Genomic DNA, 23,506 nt, shown 5'->3' with positions numbered 1-23,506 from the left:
TGGAAGGGATACTAAGCAAGTTTTCTGATGACACTAAACTAGGAGGAGCTGTTAAATCCCTCCCGCCCCCAGGAGCAGGCACTGAGCCACGGCTGTTGATGGAAGAGCTCAGGGCAGTGTGAGCCGTGACCATGGCAGGGTTCCTGGACAATTTCCGCTGGCTGGAGTGCGAGTGCATCGACTGGAGTGAGCGCTGCAACGCCATCACCTCCATCATGGCCGGGGTGCTGTTTCACAGGCTGGTGGATCATGATTGATGTTGCTGTGGTTTATCCCAAGCTGGAGCAGCTGAACCATGCCTTCCACACCTGTGGGGTCTTCTCCATGCTGGCCTTCTTCATGACAAATGCTGTATCAAATGCACAGGTGAGAGGAGACAGCTACAGTGATGGATGCTTAGGAAGAACAGGGGTTTGGATCTGGCTCTTCATCGGCTTCATGTTGATGTTTGGATCACTCATTGGTTCCATGTGGATCCTCTCTAGAGCATACGTTACACAGAACACTAACGTGTACCCTGATTTAGCAGTGTTTTTCCAGAATGCATTAATATTTTTCAGCACTCTGATCTACAAGTTAGGGAGAACAGAAGAACTGTGGGGCTGAGCTCACTCCTGGTCTGGTCCATAGTTGCCATGTGGTTCTTGTATGTAGATAAATTCACAGTCCGTTGTTCTTGGTTTGCTTCCCAAACTGTTGGAACTGAGACAATTCCAGGCTCTGTCCGAAGCTCCTCTTTTCCCAGGACACACTTGTGAATATGTACATAGGACTGCATATATTTCAAAGGAAATGGCAGGCTGCCAGGCTTTCCTTCTGGAATCTCCAGGCTTTCTCCTTCAAATCCATGGCTTTCCATCAGTTTCATCTTCCAAACCTTCACCTGTGTCCGAGGCTTCAGTGAACAATTAGTGAGCAAACAGGACAGAGGCCACCCCTGGACCAGGGGCCGAATGCAGCACCTGCCCTTGTTAGACTTCATGTGGTTGGCAATTGCCCAGTTCTCTGATTTGTCGAGGTCTTTCTGCAGGGATATCAGGAAGAGGTTTTTCATCTAGAGGGTGGCTGAGCACTGTAACAAGGAAATATTCAGAGCATCAAGTCTGTCTGATTTCAAGATGCATTTGGACAATACTCTAAGGCACATGGTGTGATTCCTGGGGTGTCCTGCCCAGGGCCAGGAGCTGGACTCAATGATCCTGATGGATCCCTTCCAAAGCAGCATATTCTGTGATTCTATGAAATAATGATGGGACAAACTAAGGCAGAAAGGACCTGTATACAGGAATGGCATGGCACTCTGCCCTGAGATTTTCTGAAGACAAAGCACATGACAGCCTCAAACATACTATCTCGCATGAAAAGAGTTTTCAAGTGGAAAGAAGTTTAAGTTTTATAGTGATTTAATAAAGAAATATCTTGGAAATTTGGTTCTTGACTAAATAAAAAATGGCACACCAGTCTCTAGGACAAGAGCCACCATGCGCATCTCAAAATATTTAAGCTTTAGAAGACTGAAGTCCTTAGAGGAGTGTTACACCCTAATTGAAACAGGAAGATTGGTTATTCAAGCTGTAAGTAAGCATAGCCCATCCATAACCAATGGCACAGGGTCTGGATGAAACCCCTAGTTTCCATGAAAAGTGTAATTGGATAGTGTCACTATTGGAGACATTTAGGCACCATGTGATATATGAATCATAGGTTCTACCATACAAAAGTGATACAAAACACTGAAGACTTGAATTTCCCCTTTCCAACAGTAACCTTTGCTGGATTAGAGAAAGCATTTGCATTTTTTTCTCTTAATTCTTCTTCCTTTTCTATAGTTTTCTTGCCTAACTGCTTTACCAGGTTGGTTGTCACCAAGGATTTAAAAAACATACTCAGAGGCTTACAGGCAGAATCTGTCGACAACTGTCATTGTATGAGCAACCTATATGCAGAGAATAAGAGATCTATGAAGGTGTTTAGTGCCTTGGAAATGCAGAGTAAGCAAGGCCAGAAATAACGAGGTACTCTCTGAAGCTAAAGATAGGAGAGCATCATGGCTACGTTCCGAACAAGGAGGACGCTAAACAGGGGAGAATACAACAGATGCAAGGCTATTTTGCTTTGTTTTATTTTAAACAGAGACTTTGTCTTTGCAGAGTTTCTTAAAATTTGGTGAGAGAGCATAGGAAGATTTGATACGAAAAGACATTCCCTGCCTAATTCACATTCTCTGCCTTCTGATTTACCACCCAAATGGCCTGGTTTATCTGCATTTTTCTTGCATGTTAAATAATGAATATAGTAAGTGTTTAGCAATACAAAATAGCATTAAAACCCTGGAGATTGGTGAATAATGCATTAGGAAATGTAATTTCATTAGTACTATGTTTCCTTTTTATTACATAACATGCTCAATAACTGGATGAAGAATAGAAGAGTGTGTGACTTACTTTCTTACTAATACAGTGAGCAGAATTAGGGGAAAAGCTACAGAAAAATAACTTACTCTTTCTGCAATTAAAATGACTGTTCTTCTTGCATCACAAGAATCTCTTACAGTGAGAGTGCTTAGCCAACTCAAAGCTAACTCCCCAGCTAGCAACTCAAAGTGTCAAATTAAGCAAAAGAGAATCTTTGTAGATCATCTGTAAGAAATCATTGAGAAAACTACACTGGGACAATTTAAAAAGGGTTCTCTATTTACAGGAACAGCACTAAGTTCAAAAAACATTACACTTACGCAAAAAGCTATAAAAATGAATTCAGAAAGATGAAGCAATAATGGATTGCATGGATGATCTGAGGAAGAAATTTTTTTGTCAGAAGTTCCACAATTGGACAGGTGCATTAGGCAATATTTTCTTTGGAAGCATAAGGTATAAACCACCTAGAATGAAGGAGAAGAGCAATTTAAAAGCTTCATTTGTCCATATAGGCAAGAAGTCAGTTCTGAGTCACACTCCAAATACATAATCTTGGAAAAATTTCACATGCCAAAATGCATAATATCTGTCATCAAGCACTCACAGAAAAGAATTTTATCATAATTCCATGTATTTTTAACTTCATCTGTCTCAAACTTTGGTTTAGCATCTATCATTGTAGCATCTGAGATATTTGGGTCCAATGCACCCAGCACCCAACCATCTTATCCTGCTGACAGAATGCCTTCCAACTGAAAAAAAGAGTTCATATTTATGATACATCTTAGAAGGATGAAAAAGAAAATCTGGGTCTAAAAGATTTATTGCACTGGATTTCTTTTAGTATTTTATACAGACGGGAGACTTTTAAAGAATTCTCCTTTGCAGAATTTTCACTCAAATTGATTTTACAAAGAGCCACAAATTTAATTTTAAAGGTCCTCTAGCTTCTTCCATTGCATATAATCTGTTTTGGTGAGTTTTTTGTTTTGTTTTTTTTTGGGGGGGGGGGGGTGTTTGTTTGGGTTTTTTTTTTTTTCCTACTTTTGGGTTTCTTTCCATTCTACAAGGAAAGCTTGGCTTGAGAAGACATTAGGTAAAAAAATGTGTAGGTACAAAAATCAAATGTGTAGGTATTAGCAGAAAAACCATCTTTTCCAACCATAGTCAGGTGACATCTGAGTTCTCTTAAAAGTTAACATAGAGTTATGGTGGCCGATATACTGCAAATCCTTTCATATTAGGAACTGAATCTGTGTGTAAAGGAACTACAAAACTAAGATTCAGCTTTGGGTTTCAGACATTCAGCTTAAAATGTCTTACCACCTATGTGTCTGCAAGTGAAATCTATCCAAGCTCCCATAACAGCCAGAGAAGGATCTAGTCAACAGAGCTGCTGGAGGCTGCAGACATACTGAGATCAAACTAAAACAGACACTGACACCTGCCCAGCTGAATGGCTGCCACAGTCCTTTGACCGCAGAGTAGAATGGGACAGTTTGCTTGCATGCTCTGTGCCTCCAGGACAGACACTTCATGTCAGGGAGAACTAAATTCCTTTGTCTTTCACTTATGGTGATGTGGCAATCTGGCTGCATTTGATGTGCTCTTTGACATCTCAACAATCCCTGGCAACGCAACACCTTCTCCTGAGTTTTTTACTTAGTGAGAAGGTGGAATGTTCAACAAGAAAGTCTAAATGTTGTATTTTCCACTTACACCCATTAGAATGTTCATTGTAAGTCCGTACTGGACATTTACATGACTTACATCTGTACCTGTGTATTTGTATCAGGACCAGACTGTCTCCCTGTACTAACATTCTAATATAAACTATTCTGTCTTCATCAAACATCAGTTTTTTTCACAAGTCAAGGATGCAAAGGATGAAAACTACTATGCAAATAATGTTTACTGAGAGGGAAACCAGGGCCAGATACTCTACCAATAACTGTCACTGCATACAATATACAGATGTTTCCATCTGCTTTGTTACTTCTAGCTAAATTTGTATTATTTAGGATATTACAAGTCCAGCATGGATATGATTTCTAATAACAAGACACAGGTGTTCCCTTTAATTCCCTCTTTCACTATTTGCTTGACAACACACTTTACTTCAGCTGTTGGCTGTAATTGCTGTGGGCAGCCTAATGCTACAAAGCAAACATAATGCATAAATTGTATTTTGAATCTGCTAAAGCAAACAGCCTTTTAAAGTGTGCCATTTAAATAAAATAAATTTAAAATAAAATAAATTTAAATAAAAATATAATTTAAAAAAGTATTTCACATTTTCTCTCTTTTTTTATTATGTAACTTGAAACCGGAACACAAAATTCGTATTTTATCTGACTGACAGTAGTTTGACTGCTATATAATGAAACACTGCACTTTTCTAATATTATTATTATTTTGAAGCCAAGCTGAAGAAGCAGTTCAAGACCCTTCCTGACTACCCCTATCTCTGGAGATTTGTCAGTTATTTAAATACAGAGATAAAATAGAGACATTAACTAAAGCCAAGAGGGCAAATGGTCTCTGAGATCTGAACTACATCTCAAAAAAAAAAGGAAATAAACCATATAGGAAGTAGAAATACTGATTTTTTTTTTCTTTCTGAAGAGATTAACAGAAGCCTTTCTGTTCACAGCAAAGTAATTCATAGCCTGTTCCCATTACTCTCTTCCATGCAGCTCATTTACTCCACAGTCGTTCCTCCCACAATCTTACTGAACAAATTGCTTGCAACAAATTGGCTGACAAACTACAATTGCCCCATTTACAAATAACAGTGTTATATTCCATAATTTGGGGAAGACTTTGCCTAAAGTGAGCCAAAAATTCAATATAAGGGATATAATTAGGGGGAAAATAAATGGTTTCTTCTAATTCTTTGACCTGAGAATTTTAGATATGGCTAGAAATGATAGTAGTCTTCTTTTAAAGAGTCAGTAAAAATGAGAAAGAAGAGAAAAACTAACCAGAGAAGTTGCTGAAAAACTGTCTGGGAAGTTGACAGTAAAACCATCATTCCTGAGAGTATAATAAAGGTTCAGTTGTGGAGGTACAGAGCAGAGCCAAATCTCACACTGTTTAAAGAAAAAATAAACTTCAGTTCATGTCCTTCTCAGAATTGCTTGCCTCCTTTCCTCTACATTTTTGAACCATTACCACACTCAAACCAGATCTCAAACACAGCTGTACGGAGACAGCTCTGCTTCTGTAAGGCAGTCCACCCTTGGAGAGCCAAAGCCACAGTTTCTTCCTGGTGTAAACCAAAGGTCACCTCTAGCAAATACAAGCATTTCCTGAGGCTTGGCTTTGGTTAATCATGATGAATAAAATTTAAATATGCCCTTTTGTCACACAAAAAGGATCAGAAGATATCATAATCGTAGGACAAGGCTCATTTTCAGCTGTAAAAATGGAAGAAATGTGAGCTGCATGGTTAAATGTGCAAGGAGTGCTATTTCCTCCTGCGATAGCTCCACGTATTTGAAAAAGAATACTTTTCTTTTTCACATTTCCAAGATTTTGTCAGGGGTTTTAGCAGCTGAGAGGATGCTGAAGGGGGTTTACCCCTCATGCGTCGACAAAGGAAGCCAGAGGTCAATGCTACAAGCCTTCGGGAAGACAGCAATCCCCGCTGAGACACACAAAAGGAAGGGGCAGAGCCCCTCACCCAAGGGAGTTTTCCTTCTGTTGCTGGAATGAAGGCACAAAGGCAAAGAAGAAAGAGAGGGGATTCTCTGTCTGTGTTCCACACAGGTTTATTCCAGTGAAGGACAGGGACAAAGAGCCAAATTTTTGACAGGGACCAGGGAGCTTATACTGAGTACAGAGTAGGCGGGAAAAGGGATCTCAGCCAATGGCATAGGGACAGGTAGGTGGGGTTGACAGCAAGGAAACCAATGGGAACAACACATAGGAAGGACTCAGGGACGGATCCAATGGGACGTCGAGGAACAAAGAACTTTCTAGAACTGATACATATTAAAGAGGAGAAATGAACATACGTAACCTCATACATAAAACAGGGAGGGGAGAACATTAACCCATTGAGAGAAAACATGCAAAAGACACAAGGGAATAATGGGTTCTCACCATGACTAAAAGTTTCGTATATAACTTGGGTTGCTGACCACCACAGCTGCTTGGATGAGTTTTCCTCAGGAGACAGAGTGGCTGGAGCCACTTGCACTGCCACAATTTTATTCAAGGGACTACTGCATTTAAGAAGGTAATAATAAATTCTCAGGTATCATAATATCTGACATGAGGTCTGAGATATCCCCTAAATACCTTATATTAAACCATTTCCTGGCAAAAACGGGAATACTGCTATTAACTAGCACTGACTCTATAGAAAGCACCATTAAAGGGAGATCATCAAGTTAAAATTGAATCAGTTTCAAGAGATGAGTTAAAAGTAGTTCCAAGGACTGCATCTGCTCATTAATTACCCTGGCAATGGGCCTGATTTAGAGGAGAACTTTACAGAAATGTTTTTTTTCAAAGCATGCAAATAAATATAATTTTTCTCAGCTCTTTTATGCTTTCATTTGGAGCCAGGTTTTAAAATAAATCTGGATTGAGGACAGGTAGTAAAAAGAGAAAGACACAAAAATTTTCCCCTTGAGAATGATTTTTCTCTTTGTTTTGAACAAGATCCCTACAACTAAAGGTGACACTGTGTAACTGGGGAAACCCACTATATATGAAATGCTGTCACACGCGCTAAATAAACAGAACAACAGGTGAAATATTCCAATCTCTATTACCTTATACCTATCATATCTTAATGTATGCCTTTAAACAGTAAAAATACTTTGATCTGCAGGTGAGATTTCAAGTTGATAATGTCCTCTTATAAAAACCATGTTTAAATCTATTAATATATGAAGCAGTCATATCAGTAAGACAGTACTTCCACCTATTTAATTACACTGTTAAACCTTTGATAGTTATACAAACAGTCTTAACACATGTGTATGTTTGTAAATAATGCACACACATGCACATGGAAAAACATCTGCAGTAAAGTCCATGAGGATTGGTTATTTGGTTGCCAACAGCTACCATTCCTGAATCCCTTATCAAATGCTTCAGGGGTGTCCTGGCTTTGGTAGGTGACCAGAACAACATGAGCCTGCACAGTAGTGCACTTGCACTTATACACTTCACCTCATCCCCTCCCCAGGAAACTGTGCTTGGAGCCACCCTCATTATTCCTCAGAAAAACCTCCCGTGAGACCGTGTTTCCCCAAACTTGTGTTTTCAGCTAGAGCTCCTTACTTTATTTTTGTCAGTCACTGACTCCTCTGTGTAATCTTTGATACCCTACTGTGGGTTCTCTTTATTTATGTTATTCCATGAAGTGTGAAGAATTCATTGTTTTCCAGGAGATCATGTTCCTACCCAGCTGTGTTTTTATTTTCATTAAAACTGAGGGAGAGTCTCCAGCTGCAGGGGAAGTTGAAAAATAAATCAAGTAATAATATTCCAACAGAAATGTATCTTGGAGGTCCCATTCCACCTATGCGGTGGCCACAGCAGTGACACTTCAGATCCTGTGGCAGTTTTTACTAGCTACGTCCCAATATCCTCTGCTGGAAATAATTTTCAGGCTTATTTCGTGGGTCCAGTGCTGCTTTTGCTTGATCCCAGTTCTTTTGCATGTAATGTTTCACAGACTTGAAATTAGTACTGTTCTGCAGAAGCTTCTCAAGAGAAGATTTAAAACACTTCTAAGCACTTGCCACATCATGTTTCCTGGCTTTATGTGATTTGGTGTAAACCAGAGCTAAACACAGCAGGCTGGGTTTCCCCAGCTAGTGTCAGTCATGTCAGGTCCTTTAAAATCAGTGGATCCAGGCTCATTTGTTTCTGCACCCAGCCTTTACCGATAGAGAAAAATGGTGGGTTTATGAATATGCAAAATATGTAAATGAATAAGCTTGTTTTCCTAATTTTGATGCCACATGAGCACTGACTACAAAGACAGCTGGGGTTAGCGTTCCAGATGTCATAGCACACAATCCAATCAACAAGTAAAATAGATAAAGTTTGCAAAAAATTATTTCAAAGTTGGTGAGATCCCCCTCCAGACTGTGGAAGCCTGGCATTGAGTGAGTAGAAAAATGAGTGACAATACACATATGTTGAAAGAAACCATCACTGGAATTGTTTATTGTCCATTGTGGACATAAACCTTGCAGACTCAAAAATTATTTTCCCTTTACTCTTCACTGGCACATGCCCTCACCATGTCACCCAATTCAGAGAACTGAAAGGCTGGGACTGGAAGAATTAATTACTGCCCACCACAGGAGAAGATCGAGCTCTAGACCATCTAAGGAACCTAAAAGTATGTAAGTCAATGGGTCCTGATGAGATGCATCCAAGGATCCTGAGGGAACTTGTAATGAAGTTGCTAAGCCACTAGCCATCATATTTGAGAAGTCAGGGCATGCTGGTGAAGTTCCCCTGGCTGGAAAGGGGGAAATATAGCCCTACTTTTTTAAAGGAAAAAGTACAGGCCAATCAGTTTCAACTCTGTGCCTGGCAAGTTCAAGGAGCAGAACCGTCTGGAAACTATGGTAAGGCACAAGGAAAACAGAGAGGCGACAGGTTGGTGACAGGCAGCATGGCTTCACTAAGGGCAAATGGTGTTCAACAAATTTCAATGACAGTGTTACAGCACCGGTGGATAATGGAAGAGTGACTGATGCTGTCTACCTGGACTCATGTAAAGCATTTGACATTGCTCTGCACAACATCCTTTTCTCTAAAGTAGAGAGACAAGGATTTGATGGATGGACCTCTCGGTGGATAAGGAAGTGTCTGGATGGTCACAGTCAGAATTGTGGTCAATGACTGGATGCCTAGGTGGAGACCAGTGAGGAGTGGTGTGCCTCAGGGGTCAGTACTGGGAACAGCGCTGTTGAACATGATCAGTGATACGGACAGTGGGACTGAGGACACCCTCAGCAAGGTTTGCAGATGACACCAAGCTGTGTGGTGTGGTTCATACTCCAGGGGGAAGGAATGCCATTCAGAAAGTTCTTGGCAGCCTTGACACTTGGACTCAGCATTGATAGAGGGACACATGGACAGGTGAATTTCAAGAGTGAAGGTGAACTTCACTCATGAAGTTCAACAAGGCCAAATGTAAGGAGCTGGGTTGGGGCAATCCCAAACGTGGATACAGGCTGGGTGATGAGTAGATTGAGAGCAGCTCATCAGAGAAGGACCTGGGGATGTTGGTGGATAAAAAACTGAGTATGACTCAGCAATGTGTGTTCACAGCCCAGAAAGAAAATCAGCCCCATGGCTGCATCAAAAGAATAGTGACCAGCAGGTCGAGGGAGGATATAATCTCACTCTGCTTTTGTGAGACTCCGTCTGGAGTACTGCATCCAGCTCTGGGGTTGTCAGCCTAAGAAAGACTTGTTGCAGTGAGTCCAGAGTAGGTCCATGAAGATGATCAGAAGTCTGGAGCACCTCTCCTACAAAGACAGGCTGACAGAGTTGGGGTTGTTCAGCCTGGAGAAGAGAAAGCTCCAGGAAGACCTTAAAGCAGCCTTCTAGTACCTAAAGGGGGGGCTACAGGAAAGATGGGGAGAGGCTCTTTATGAGGGGGTATAGTGATAGGACAAGGAGTAATGATTTTAAATTAAAAGAGGGCAGACTTAGATTGGATTTTAGGAAGAACTTCTTTACTGTGAGGGTGGTGAGGTACTGGAATAGGTTGCCCAGAGAAGTTGTGGATGAAAGTGTTCAAGGCCAAGTTGGATGGGGTTTTGAGCAACCTAGTCTAGTGGAAGGTGTCATCTAGCTCAACTTCCCTGCAACGAGTAGAGGCATCTTCAAGCAAACCAGGCTGCTCAGAGCCTCATCCAGCCTGAACTTAAAATGTTTCCAGGGATGAGGCATCTACCACCTCTCTGGGCAACCTGTTCCAGCATTTCACCACCCACATAATAAAAAATTCCTTCATTCTGTCTACTCTGAACCTACCCTCCTTTAGTTTTAAACCATCATGCCTTGTCCTATCTCTACAGCCCCTACTAAAAAGTTTCACCCAATCTTTTTTAGAAGCTCCCTTTAAATACCAAAAAGCCTCAATAAAGTCTCCTCAGAGCCTTGTCATTTCCAGGCTGAAAGAACACAACTCTCTCTCAGTCTTTCATCTTAGGAGAGGTGCTCCATCTCTCTGATTATTTGCGTAAGTTCCTTTCATAATTTCCTTGTGTATCTTTTCTTACTAGAAGGTTTGTTTTAACAGAATTGTAATGACCATGATGTATTTCCCATTCTGCAAATAAAGTATCACATTCTGCCATTCCTGTTGAGGAAATCTGTTTTGCAAGTAGCATTAATAATATAACAAATAGTCATATAATTTTACTATAATAATTTACTGTTCTTCATGAAAAAAAAAGAAAGACAAGCAGATTCAATTTGCTCCTGATTTTCATCCTTTCTGATGAGTTGCATTTTGAACTGCATGAAAGTAGTGGACAAAGACATTATTTATCAATCAGGCAGTCCCACTGACCTTAAAGTGGAAGAAAGCAAGCATGTTATAACTCCAAGTGCAACCCACTCGCTTAATAGAGAAAGAGGCTATACACAGAGCAGCTTCCCCAGGACACATGATTTCCTCCCGCTACTTTAATAGAGGTAAAGTGGGACAAACAATGTTAACTGCCACCTCCAGCAGAAATAGATGTTTTGTAGGAGGAAGGAATAACAGGATAGCAATACTACATTAGCTGCCCTTTCTCCTTGTGCAGAAAGGCAAAAAATGATAAAGTGAGACCAAAAGTGTTTCACACTGATACTGTAAAAATAGTTTTATCTTGAAGTTAAGTAATATTATCTTCAGTATTCTTCTGACTGAAATGAAACAGCTTCAATTCTGTTAACCTTAAAAAAAGCACCAGACAGGAACCTGTAAGTAGCACAGTGGTTTTCAACACAGGATAACTACGAAGAATAGTCCCTCTCTAAACACTTGTACAAAATGATCAGTGAGGTCAGTAGGATTAGTTTCTGGAAAGTGGATCTATTTATTGCCAATTGACCAGATGAAATCCAGAGGAGTGAAGTCCACAGTTTATCTATGGATAATAGCAATTCCTTCTGATTTCTTTACCAACCTTGACAACCTATAGAGCATGAGGAGAGTGCATCTGGAGCACAGAATAGTGATACTGATGTGAACTCTGAACTGGTTTCTGGTGTTTGAAACTAAGAGCAGAATCCAGCACTTGAGAGTGAGGTTAATGCTTGAGAAGCCCACAAGAAAGGAATTAAAAGAGTCAAATTTCTCTAAGTGAAAATATGTGTAGACAACAGAAAAATAGTAATATCCATAGTTTGGAAAGTGATTAGGGAAACATTGACTTCAAGAGGATGTCGATAGTATAGAAACTGGAAGAACAGAAATCAGAGAATTTGTTACTGACTTTAGGATGCCCCACTTGTCATAAAGGCCACTCTGATATTTAATTGGATAAATGTATTAATGTCCAATTACCAGATGGAAAGAAACAAACAGGAGAGAGGGCATAAAGTCTTAATTAAAGAGGGGTGGTATCATAGCAGAAAGGAAACAGAGGAAAGGGCAAGAAAGCACTCCAGGAACATAAATTAATTCTGTGTCAAGGGACATTATATTGGAAAAATAATGCTTTTAATACAGCTTATTCACATTGTGAAAGATACTTTCTAAACTACTCTCCAGTTGCAAACAGAGTGTTTGCAGTCAAGGGCAAGAGACAATACAGTGGCAGAGAAAATAACAGAGGCTGGGGGTACAGCTAATGAAATGGGTAAGGAAAAGGATATTCTCAGAGGATTCAATGTCTAAGAAAATTCACATGAGAGGATACAAACATGCAAAAGAGGAAGGAGGTGGTGGTTACAAGAAAAATAATTATGTTAGAAGTGAGAAATGCCCTGGTTGATAACTAAAGGCTATCTCACCGTTGCAGTGTTATAATTTAGATAACTATTTATATATATGTATAATTTTATGGTATTTACCACAGTATAATATATTTACAGTGGGCATAGCTTGGGTTTAGATCCTAATTTGTTGCGTGCATACCATTTGATTGCTAGGAACTTAAGCATCTGTTTTGAAATGTGTGGAGACAACAAGGCAAACGTGCCACCCAGTCAAGTTCTGATACATAGAGTGGATGCAAAGTCTCAGCTGTCATCTGATCTCAGCTCTCATCGGTCTTTTCCAAACAGAGCAGAGGACATGGCTCCAGGAGCATTTCCGTTCATGGGAGACAACTGCTAACTGCCTCTTTAATCTGGGACTCCTGTGTAAAGAAAAAAGTCTCTCAGGCACAGAGCAGAAGAGTGGAAGAGTGTCATCAGGCTCCTGTCCTGGATGGGAGCTACTTCTACAGCACCCAGGCTGATACCTCAGCCTCATCGTGCAAAGGTTTTGTTCCCACACTGCTCCTGAGAACTAACCAGCCACAAACCCAAATGCTTTAACAGAGCCATCTGGAAACAGAAAACTATGCAGGTCTGAGCTGAAAAGTGACAGTTACTAATGCGTGCCACAACCCAGAGAATCTGCTGCCATCTGCCTTCCTGCTGACTTTGGATGCATTTCCACCTGGTAGGGCCATAGCCCACAGCTGAACCTTTGCTGAAAAGCAGGATGTAAACAGAGCCACATATTAGGATAATGAAACAAAATTAGTGCTCCTGTCCAGAGACAGCTTGAGAGTGAAGGGTCCCAAGGTTATATAGGAAAGTTCAGCCTGAACCTCATTAAAGACCACTGCAACCACATCCTGCAGTATTAAAGGTTACCTAATACTGTTTCCATGTCCTATGGTGGACAAGATGACAACACATGCAGTTCTGCTTTTTAAGGTGCTGGTGTTGAAAATAAGCCCCCACAAGCTCTGAGAATAGTACAGGCCAAAATTTTAAGCTTTATTAATATGTTTGGAGGGATTTACTTCAAATCAGCCACTGTCTGTCTCTTCCCTGCGTTAACATTTATTTCATTAGCACTCTTTTTCAAACTTACAAATGCAGAAGAAAATAAACAAATATGTAACAATCATAAATGTTTCTGAAATTACATTATCTGAGTACTTTAAGATAGTTACCTATTTGCCTTTCTTCCTACCTTGTTTCTGTGTAGATTACTTAAGGAACACCCTATAGAGAACAACTGGTCTCTTACTTTGATAATATTTAATGACATTTCAAATACTTCTTTTAAATGCATTGAAGAGTAACTGTTTTGAAGCCAACTGCATATTTTTCAATAATTTCAACCTTTTATTCTCTTTTATAATGAGCAGAGAACATAAAATTATGTTTGGTGTTGCACCTAGAGCATTCACAAAAGCTTTAGAGAAGTCTGCACACAAGTGATTATTGAGTATTTCCAAATATATGATAATTCAGTGTCTACAGTCTCCCACAGAGCCCTGTCTCTGTCTTGCTCTCAACTTAAAAAAAAATCCCTGCTGTTTCTCAGCAAACAATACAAACATTGCAAATTTTTTATTATGCACCTTTTGTGCTAAAAAGGATAAGCAGAGAGACAAAGTTTTACATGCTTCCTACTCAGAGGCAAATGCAACAAGATGTTCAACTTGATACAGCATCACACATTCCAGTATGGATTACATTTACTTTTAATAAACTAGATGATCTTTAATGTCCCTTCCAACTGAAACCATTCTGTGGTTCTATGTATTTGCAAATGCCATTTACATAAGTCATTTTAGTACTCTATGCAAGCTCTTTAATAACAAATGCCTTCTTCAAATCTCCTGTATCATTACTGGTGCAAAAATAAGTGACCTGGTTTTCTGAAGTATCAAGGATGGCGTCATTTATTTAAATGCTCATAAGGACTTTTAGGCATACATTTAGGTTGATGTTTGTTTAAACCTTAGTGTCATAAATTCAAATTATTTTTGTAATCTGACATTCATAAATAAAAAATTGTTCCTCTGATTCAAATATCTGTGTTTGACTAGTCGCCGATGCTAAATGCATATTCAAAATACCTTTTAAGCTAATCTGCCTTCCATGGAGACATCTTTCTAGATCAGTTGATTCCATAATCATTCTACCCTTTTAACCCCAGCACACAGCTTGTGCACCTAACATGGCAAGAACTGACCCACTGAACAAGAAATATGTATACTTCAGATAGAACAGGGGTTTCTCAAGTATCAACATGATTTTTCCAACAAAAAAAAAAATTTTAACCAGCCCCCTTGAAGGGGGGAGGAATTTGAATAAAGACATTTCCTACTTGGCTAAACTGTTGGAAATGTTTAACTGTACTGAAAGAGGAGTTTTTGTTCTTTCTTTTCATTCGAGCAAAGGTTATATCAAAATCAAAAAGTTTTTATTGTTCTAATGCTTTCTTTAAGAATACAGTACACTTTCCAAAATTGTGTATGCTTTGAAACTCCCAGCAGGCTGCATACATCCAGGTTATACTCTGCGGTACAGCTCCACAGCTCCTGTTCAGTAAACAGGAAGGCCCTACATCTTATCACAGTCTTACCCTGGAGATGAGGTCTTGGAGATTATGTCCTCCATGATCTAAAGAACTATTTTACATTATGAAATTAAAAGCAATAGGAAGGGATTTTTTTATTTCATGGGCCATGGGCACAGCTGTTAAAACCCACTTAGCCTGGATGGAATACAATATCCCTGAATTAGAAACAACATGAGGCATAGGCTTTGGTTGAAGAGGTTTGTCCTGGTATAGGTACGCAGACAAAGCAAGATGGATATTTGTACCTTCATACAGAGTTTGTGAAACAAAAATCTGCATTTGTATAGTACCCAGAACATACAGTCTGTAGTCTAAGACTGAGGTCTTACATATGTTATAAAACTACAGATCATCAGTATCAATAGAGTTGAGAGAGTTGGGATTGTTCAGACAGGAGAAGGCTGTGGGAAGATCTTAGGGCAGCCCTCCAGTACTTAGAGGGGGGCTTACAAGAACTATTTAGAGGCACTTTACATCCAGGCAAGTAGTGATAAGACAAGGGGGAATGGCTTTAAACTGAATGGAAGTAGGGCTATATTAGATATAAGGAAGAAATTCTTTATTGTGAGGGTTATGAGGAACAGGTTGCCCAGAGAAGCTCTGGATGCCCCATGCCTGGAAGTGTTCAAGGCCAGGCTGGATGGGGCTTTGAGCACCTAGGTATTAGTAGAAGGTGTCCTTGACTACGGGAGGGGTGTTGGAAGTACATCACCTTTAAGGTCCCTCTCAACCCAAGACATTATATGCTTCTATGATTAATAATAATATCAGGCAGTCTATACAGCTTACATACCTTCTACTGTATTACATAGTAGTAATTTATTATTATTCTGTGAGGGTCTTTCAGTTATCTTGAGCATAGGATCAAAATGCTACAAAAATTACTTCACGACAGATGTCCCTCACTGAACCCATTCTGTGCTGTCTTATCTAGGTGCTCTAAGTGGGGCCATACTATTTAGCAAATTAGTTTGATCAGACTAAGTTTTCACTTATTAAAGTTCAGTACTTTCCCTTTATATTGGTAGAATTTTAAACCCAGAAGGGGCCATTGCAGCCATCTGATTTCAAGACTAGCAAAACACAGCCAAAAAATAACTAGGTTAAAAACACAGCAGAGCTTTTTGAAAAAGCTATTTCAAAAAATGTCCAATTTAATATTCAAAACTACAAGTGCTAGGGAGGCCATCATAGCCTTTGAATAGCTGTTTCTATGGATAATTACCCTCGCAATTAAAAATGTGTGTAGTGAATAGAGCCCGAATTTGCGTAGTTTCAGCTTCCAGCCAGAGGATCTTTATGTATCTTAGTCAATTAGGAGAAAGCCTCTTCCATCATCAAATGCTGTTCCACATTTGTGTGTGTAAAATCCATGATTAAACCACCTTTTATGCAGTTCTTTTTTCTGAAAGAAGTAGATTTCACTCCTTCAGTCTCTTCCTATGGGACCTATTTTAATTACTTCTTAATATTATTGTGACATTCTTCTGAGTCTTCATCACTCAGTATCTTTCTTGGATTGTAGACACATGGATACTGGGAACACTTTTTCAAATCAAACTAGGATGTGCTCAAATCTTTTTCAGACTGGACTAAATACAACCCAGTAACACCAAGTCATATCTAAGCAACTTTATCCTTTCATTTTATGATCAATTAATGTTTATTTGTCAATACTCAATCCTTTTTCATCTAGAGTAACCTTTCTGAGTCAGGAAGTTGCTAACTGCTATTCTTCAGAAATAAAATACTAATTTATGCACTTCCCACATGGGAAGGGAGTGCCCTATGCTCCTTCTCAATTTTTCTCTGTATTTTACAGACAATCATTTAAAAAGCTGGGTTTCTTTCACTATACCCATGCTGTCATAAGGTTTCTCTGCACAGAGATCCAACTCTGTTCTTTTAAGGCCAGCAGACTGATTTTTGTAGATAGAACAATTCAAAATTAATCAATAAGAATTCTATGTTTTTAGCTTGGCTTGATGTAGGAGAAACAAAACAAAGAAGTCAGAGAGGACATATCAGTCAAAACTAGCTTTATTCTAAGATCCTCCCCCTCTAATCACCAAGCTGCTGGTTCTCAAAACACCCCAACCTGGTGTTCATGTAACCTAACTGTTCTGGGAGAAGAATGCTCTGAGACTGTTAGGTGTAAATTGGCAAATAAGTTTGAAATAAGGAGGATAAGAACTTTGCAAGGTACCAGGTCAGCTTGCAAGCCCTAGTGAAACAAACATAGATTGGAAGTATAGGCATGGCTGTACTCTGGATAGTTTGGAATTTCCTAAAGTAAGGTTTGCATATTCTAGAGAAAAAAATCACCTGTCTCCAGATAGTAATTTAGTGCAATTAGAAGATCCAGATGCCCAGAGAATGAGCACTTCAGAGTCCTAATTTTTAGAAACTACTGAGTAGTTTCAGTATTCAGGGAAACCCACTTCAGTGGTGTCTCAAACCAAACCACCCTAGTCTCCACCTGTTTTAACATTCTTAGCCTTAATGGCATCTGTGTAATATCCAAAAGTCAATCTTAATTTTGTGTTTGCAATGTATCCTGGTTCCAGCCAGGACAGAGTTAATTTTTTGAAGTAGGCAGGAGGGGGCATGGCAAGGACACAGAGGTTATTCTATTCCACCTCCCATCATTGATAGGGGTGGGGTGAAGGGAGCCTATTCCCAGGAGAAGGGGTCTCTTCCAGTCAGGGTAGTGTGGCTGCAGTCAGGTCAGGCCAGGCTCTGAGGTGAGCATTTTGCATGGGAATCACTTTCTCTTTTGTACGCTTTTGTTACTAGTATTGTTGCTGTTACTACTCATTTTCTTACCTCATTGTTGTTTCCAGTAGATTATTCTTATCTCAACCCGTAATTTTTACCTTTTGTGCCTCCAATTCTCTTCTCCAGGCACCCACAGTGGGAAGTGGGGACAAGGAGAGGGAGAAAGCAGCCACCATGGTTTTAGTGGGAGCACTAAATTGGAGAACACCATTCCTAAACCATGACACAATGAAAGAGCAAAACCTTGCATTAGAGAGATGCAGGCTTCTCTCAAACACTAGAAAATCTCATTTTTAACAAAACATCAGGTTACATAATTCAATCATGTATATTTTCAATCATTTTATACAAATATTCTAGTAGTCCCAATTCTTGAGCACACTAGCCTCAAAAAGAAATGTTTTAGTTTAAAATAGGAGGGACTTAGACTTTGCAATCTTTTTTCTTTTTATTTATATAACAAAAAAATAAAACCATTTTTTCTCTAATCCTTACTAATCTGTCATAACAATGAGCATGACAGCGCTCTCTGAGTACTTATTATTTAACATTACTTCTGATAACAATGCCATCTTGCACTGGCATGCTTGAAGCCATGAATCACTGGTTCTAGAAAAAATACTTATTCTTTCTATGTGAAACACTCCAAAAACACTTTGTGAAAGTAATAAATCTTATTCACTTTAAAAAGGAAAAATCTATTTCTGCAAATTCAATATTCATATTGCATTTTATTTGTGGAGACTCTGGCCCTGATTTAGAAGAATATTTTAGTGATGCTCTTAGTTTTGAATTAGTACCTCAGATTTAAAGATGAGTAGGTTTTTAGGTCTTTTGCCAGGTCAGAACTAATGTACAAAGTCAACGTACTGACACGTTACAAACAGTAACAGAACAGCAAGTACAAGAAAACATACAATGCTCATTGGATAGAGCAATAAAATATGCTTTGAATGTTATACTCAGAGAAAAAGTTTATTAAGAGATTATTCTGTTTCTTTTAAGCTATAAGATTGTCTCAGACGTCCACCTGAGATTCGTAATACTGTTTTGCATTGATTGTCATGCCTCTTTGTGTGTAATATATTGGTTCCTCATATGAATAACATCATCAGGATCTCTTGTATACAACTGCAATTTTCCAGGGAAATAAAAAAAACCCAACCGTACAGAAAGAAATTTACATAGCCACTGAATACAAATAGGATTAGTGTACGGTTAACAAGAACTGCATTCAAGAGGAGTCAACAACATTTGCAAGATGTTTAACAGACAGCATATGAAGTAATGCTGGGATGCAGCTGCATCTGGATCATTTTATAATTTCTTTGTTCTTAACAGGATGCTCTCATACTACTATTTTATGTGCAATTAATCAGCCTTAGAGGTCTTGTAAACTCATCATAACAGCATTTCCATCTATGCAGTGGATCAAGAAATGCACAGAGAATCTCATCTCTCTCTTTAAAAGACAAAATAATTGACATCTATAATCCTTTCTGTGTGAGGATAGTGTGAAAAATGCCATAAAGCCATACTCTAATTTGCTTTAAAATGTTGCCAGAATTATTCATAGGCATGATGTCTCTCCTGGAGGAACGGCTCAGTGGTCCAGACAGACACGGATTTATCATGATGGGAGCAGAGAATGTTTAACCTTCCCATTAGAATGTGGAATAGGTACCTTCACACAATATCACTCCCATATCTCCTTGGGTGCACAGTCCCACTCCCTGCAATTAGCACCACCTCCACTGCCTGAAATAAAGGCCTAGAAAATTTGGCAAACAGTGAGTGCTAATTCTCACAGTGAGTTCATCTTGTGAGCTTAGTAATGTGGGCTGACTTTATAAAAGAAAGGGGCATAAACTTGAACACCTCTACCTACTGAGATTTCAGTTATTTTCAAAAAATTACAGTCCTAAGGTTTTAAAGTCTGATTTCTCATAACCTTACAATGTGCTGTGAGCCAAGTGCTGACAGCAAATTCTTTCCCCTTTGTAAATTTGTTGCTTACTGGAATGCCCAAAGATTTCATACTGTTTACACTGTGTTTGTGAGAAACCTGCAGCTGGAGAGACTGCACTCCAGAGATCCTCAGAGTGGCTGGATGAGAGCCATATTTCAGATGTGTCCTTCCACATGGGGTTCTCGTGTACTTGCCCACCCTGCTGTGTGTTTTCTCAGCCCAGCTGGCAGCCAGCTTATTGTGTATCACTGCACTGCTGGCAGTTACAGCACAAAGCTCAGCTGAAATTCAACATGATGATCATGATAACATTTTGCTGTGAAAGGATGTAGAGGTGCTGAAAACTGGCACATACCATTCCCCCTCCTCCCGCCCTTTTTTTTCCCCCCAGGATCTAAGCTTCTCATCCCTGTTAGAAAAAAGAAATTTAGTTTGTGCATAAATGTGTAAGACACCGTTCACTCCACATGGTGATGAGGGGCATGTTAATGTGAGTTAATTTGTGCCACTTTGAAGGCAGGATTCACTCCCCCATCCCTTTTTATTTAGCCATGTACCTTGGGCTGACTGGCTAAAAGTACCTGGGAAAAGTAAGACAATGAAAAAGCCCACAATTAAAATGTTCCAGCAATATTGAACAATTGGAGCGGGGGGGCACTTCATTAGCCTTTTTAATAATAAAACTATGTGAAGCCAATAATTTAAAACCAACCTTGACTTTCATATTTTCTAACAAATACCATGTCACTTGGAAAAGAGACTTTGTCAGCTGCCCAGAGATAAATGGAGGTAGTATTTAGAAAAGGTCAAATAAAATTGCCCTAAAAACTGTGTGATAAATCAGAATTCATTTCTAGTCTGAAAATACAGTATGCAAAAATGTCATCATGGTATTAGCATTCCAGCCAGCTATATGCATTCAGTGTCTGGTAAGAAAAATCGAAGACCAGTCTTTTTCACTCTTCTTAGCCCTACAAACTGCACAGAAATATAAGAGAAAGAATTCCATTTTATTCTTGCTTTTAGGTTTCCATAACTGTTCAGTGCAGCATCCCAATCTTTTTTACAAATGTCCCATTCAGCTGGAGACAAGACAGAACTATGTAGGGACCCTGGCTCAGTCAATCTTCAAAAAGTAAATTTTCAAAAAAATCTTCAAAAAATCTTCAAAAATAAGCAAAATTTTAAGAGTTTATTTTAACATTCAGGTTTGCTAATTCAAAGCTCCTTCCACTTTATTTTAAGAAATCTGTTAAAATGAACTAAATATTATAAATAAATCTATGAAAAAAAAATTAATTCAAATTGTCTCCTGACACATTTTTCAGATCAAAATCACATTTTTAAATGGTAGCTAATTTTGCCTAATATATACTTTTCAGTGCATTATTTCATTGCACTATCTGATTTCCTGGTTAAGAAAGGTATGGTCTGCACTCATGACTATGGGCAAGACTCAGATCATTCATTTCTGTCCAGCCTTTTGTTCTGAAAAGACAGTTGTATGAAACATTCATTTATTAACTTTGATAACAGTCTAGTTTACTACTGACCACAGGCTGCTTCTCAGAGCATGGGTAAGACAAGACATCAAAGCCAAAAATGTTCAGTATATTTTCTGATTTTTCAATTCAGAATATTCCTGAAAACTGCCTATCTCCGTCTATTCATGAAGGAGCACAGATATCTGTGCTGTAAATATTGTATGGAGAATTACTCTTCAATTTAGACTTATTTATGTGAAAGACAGCAGGCAGTGTGCAATAGAGACTTCTGCATTTAGCAGTAAAGAGAATAAAGACTTCATGCTTCTAGCCAACCCAAATGACTTGGAATCAGTCCTTGAACGTTAACAGCTGATATTCATTTGTGATCATTTTGCTGCCGAGGTGCCTGATTGTCTGTGGATGGCAATAAGCCCCTTGCAAGGTAATATGCCAGTTTTCCAGGACACAGCTGCCAGTCAACTGTGGGTTGAGGTGGTGAGAGTATATTGCACTGCCAATCCATCCCATCTGTATGAAGAACATTGTTTTCTCAGAGAGTGGCATGCCAGTGCCAAATGCCCAAGCCAAAATGAGATACAGGAACAGTAGAAGAGAGGATGATGTGGTGGTTTCAGGCACTTCACTCTGCCAGAGGGTGAAATACCATAGGTACCCTGAGCAGCCCAGGAAGAACACTGGTGTCCAGCATATCCAGCAAAAGGCACAATCTTCAAGTGCTCATACACATATATTCATGGGAGAAAACTGTCTCAAGCAGTGATATGCTATAGTAAAAGAACACAGGATTCACAGATCCCATTTGCTTGAGAAAAATTTCTAAGCACATGCTGTGACTGATTATGGGATACTAGGTATCAAAAAAAGACTTCAATAGATAAAATATTTGAACCTTCATCATGTTTCCAGTTCCTATTGGGTATGACTTTTTCTGCCAACCAAAGTTATGTATCCTTTTATGTACTTACACAACATTTTACATAACTCTTCAAAGTTGGGTTTTAAAAACCTTTCCAGCAATATAAATTCTTAAGTTTTACAGACACGAACTATATTCCCAGGACACTTAACATTCATGCTAATGTTATGCTTTTAATGTAAGTGCTACAAAGACCTCTGTGCTAATTGCAGTGTTAACCACGAACACAGCAAAAGCCAGCAGTAAAAAGATGACTAAAATCTAAGTACGTCCAATCTGCTCAGCAAGTGAGATACTGCAGTACTACTGCATAAACTCATGTCTTGAGCTTGATCTATTTCATGACTTACCTGCAGCACTGCTCCACGTGATTTATATATCTGTACTGCTGATTGTAAGTAGCTGAGCTTCCAGTCAATAAGCCATCTACATTTGTTTATCAGGTTCTTCCGTAAAAAATAAAAATTAAAAAAATAAAGCAACTTAATTACTGTGTGAGTCATCTAGTAGTATGTGGAGGAGCAACAGGGAGAATGTGAGTTACAGACTGATAAAAACAGAAAATATATTACTAAACAGCTTTCATGGCTAGAACCACATACAAACTCTATGTCATAACCCTAATCAGGATATCTGATGAAATACCATTGCAAATTGTACAGGTTTCAGGAGGTTTTTGTAATGCTGATAATTGTCTATTTGTGTTGATGTCCTCATTACCCAGTAGTATTTGCAACCAGAATTTAGGAAATTATGTTTACAATTGACTTATTTACAGACTGTGTATTTTAATTAGATAATTGTATGCCTGACTAGTTAGCCATGTATTTAGATCTCTTAGGTAAAAGCAAAATTCTTTAGCTGCTGACCAACTAACAGCAGGTTCCTCACATAAATACTGTGATTAACTCATTTACAATTTACAAAACTGAGCATTTTCAGAAATACTAATTTACATAAAGGAAAATTGGTCTACTTTCACTGAAACATACTCAGCAATCTATTTTTATTATTCAGTCAACTCTATTAATACACCAGAACACTAAACTGCATTAAAACTGTACATTTGTTGCCTTTAAGCATCCGATTTCTACTGAAAATCATTACCTTGATCTGTTCTCCTTTCAGAATAATTTCCACAATGACTAACCAATAAATGCTGAATAAAATGTCATTAACAATTGTATTTAAGTCTTTTAATTAAGATGGAGCAGCTAAATGTAAGTACCTATGATAAAATCCTAACAATCTCTAATTTAACAGCTACAAAATACTGTATTGCACATTAATATCGACGGACTGGATTTTTTCCCCATCTAATGCCATGCATATAGATAAAGAATG

At 38.8% G+C, this 23,506-nt stretch overlaps 1 protein-coding gene and 1 pseudogene across 1 annotated transcript in view; one reads left to right on the top strand and one right to left on the bottom strand.

The window, feature by feature from the left end:
• The window catches only part of GPC6 (glypican 6), a 1,044,338-nt gene that overhangs the window by 303,459 nt on the left and 717,373 nt on the right, over positions 1–23,506 (bottom strand). The gene's annotated exons all lie outside the window — the stretch shown is intronic.
• On the top strand, positions 55–947 carry LOC116439932 (annotated as a pseudogene).

This window comes from Corvus moneduloides, chromosome 2, assembly GCF_009650955.1.
Source record: "Corvus moneduloides isolate bCorMon1 chromosome 2, bCorMon1.pri, whole genome shotgun sequence".
Classification (NCBI taxonomy): Eukaryota; Metazoa; Chordata; class Aves; order Passeriformes; family Corvidae; genus Corvus; species Corvus moneduloides.
Note: the sequence above shows the minus strand (reverse complement) of the source record. Positions and strands in the feature narration are given on the sequence as shown.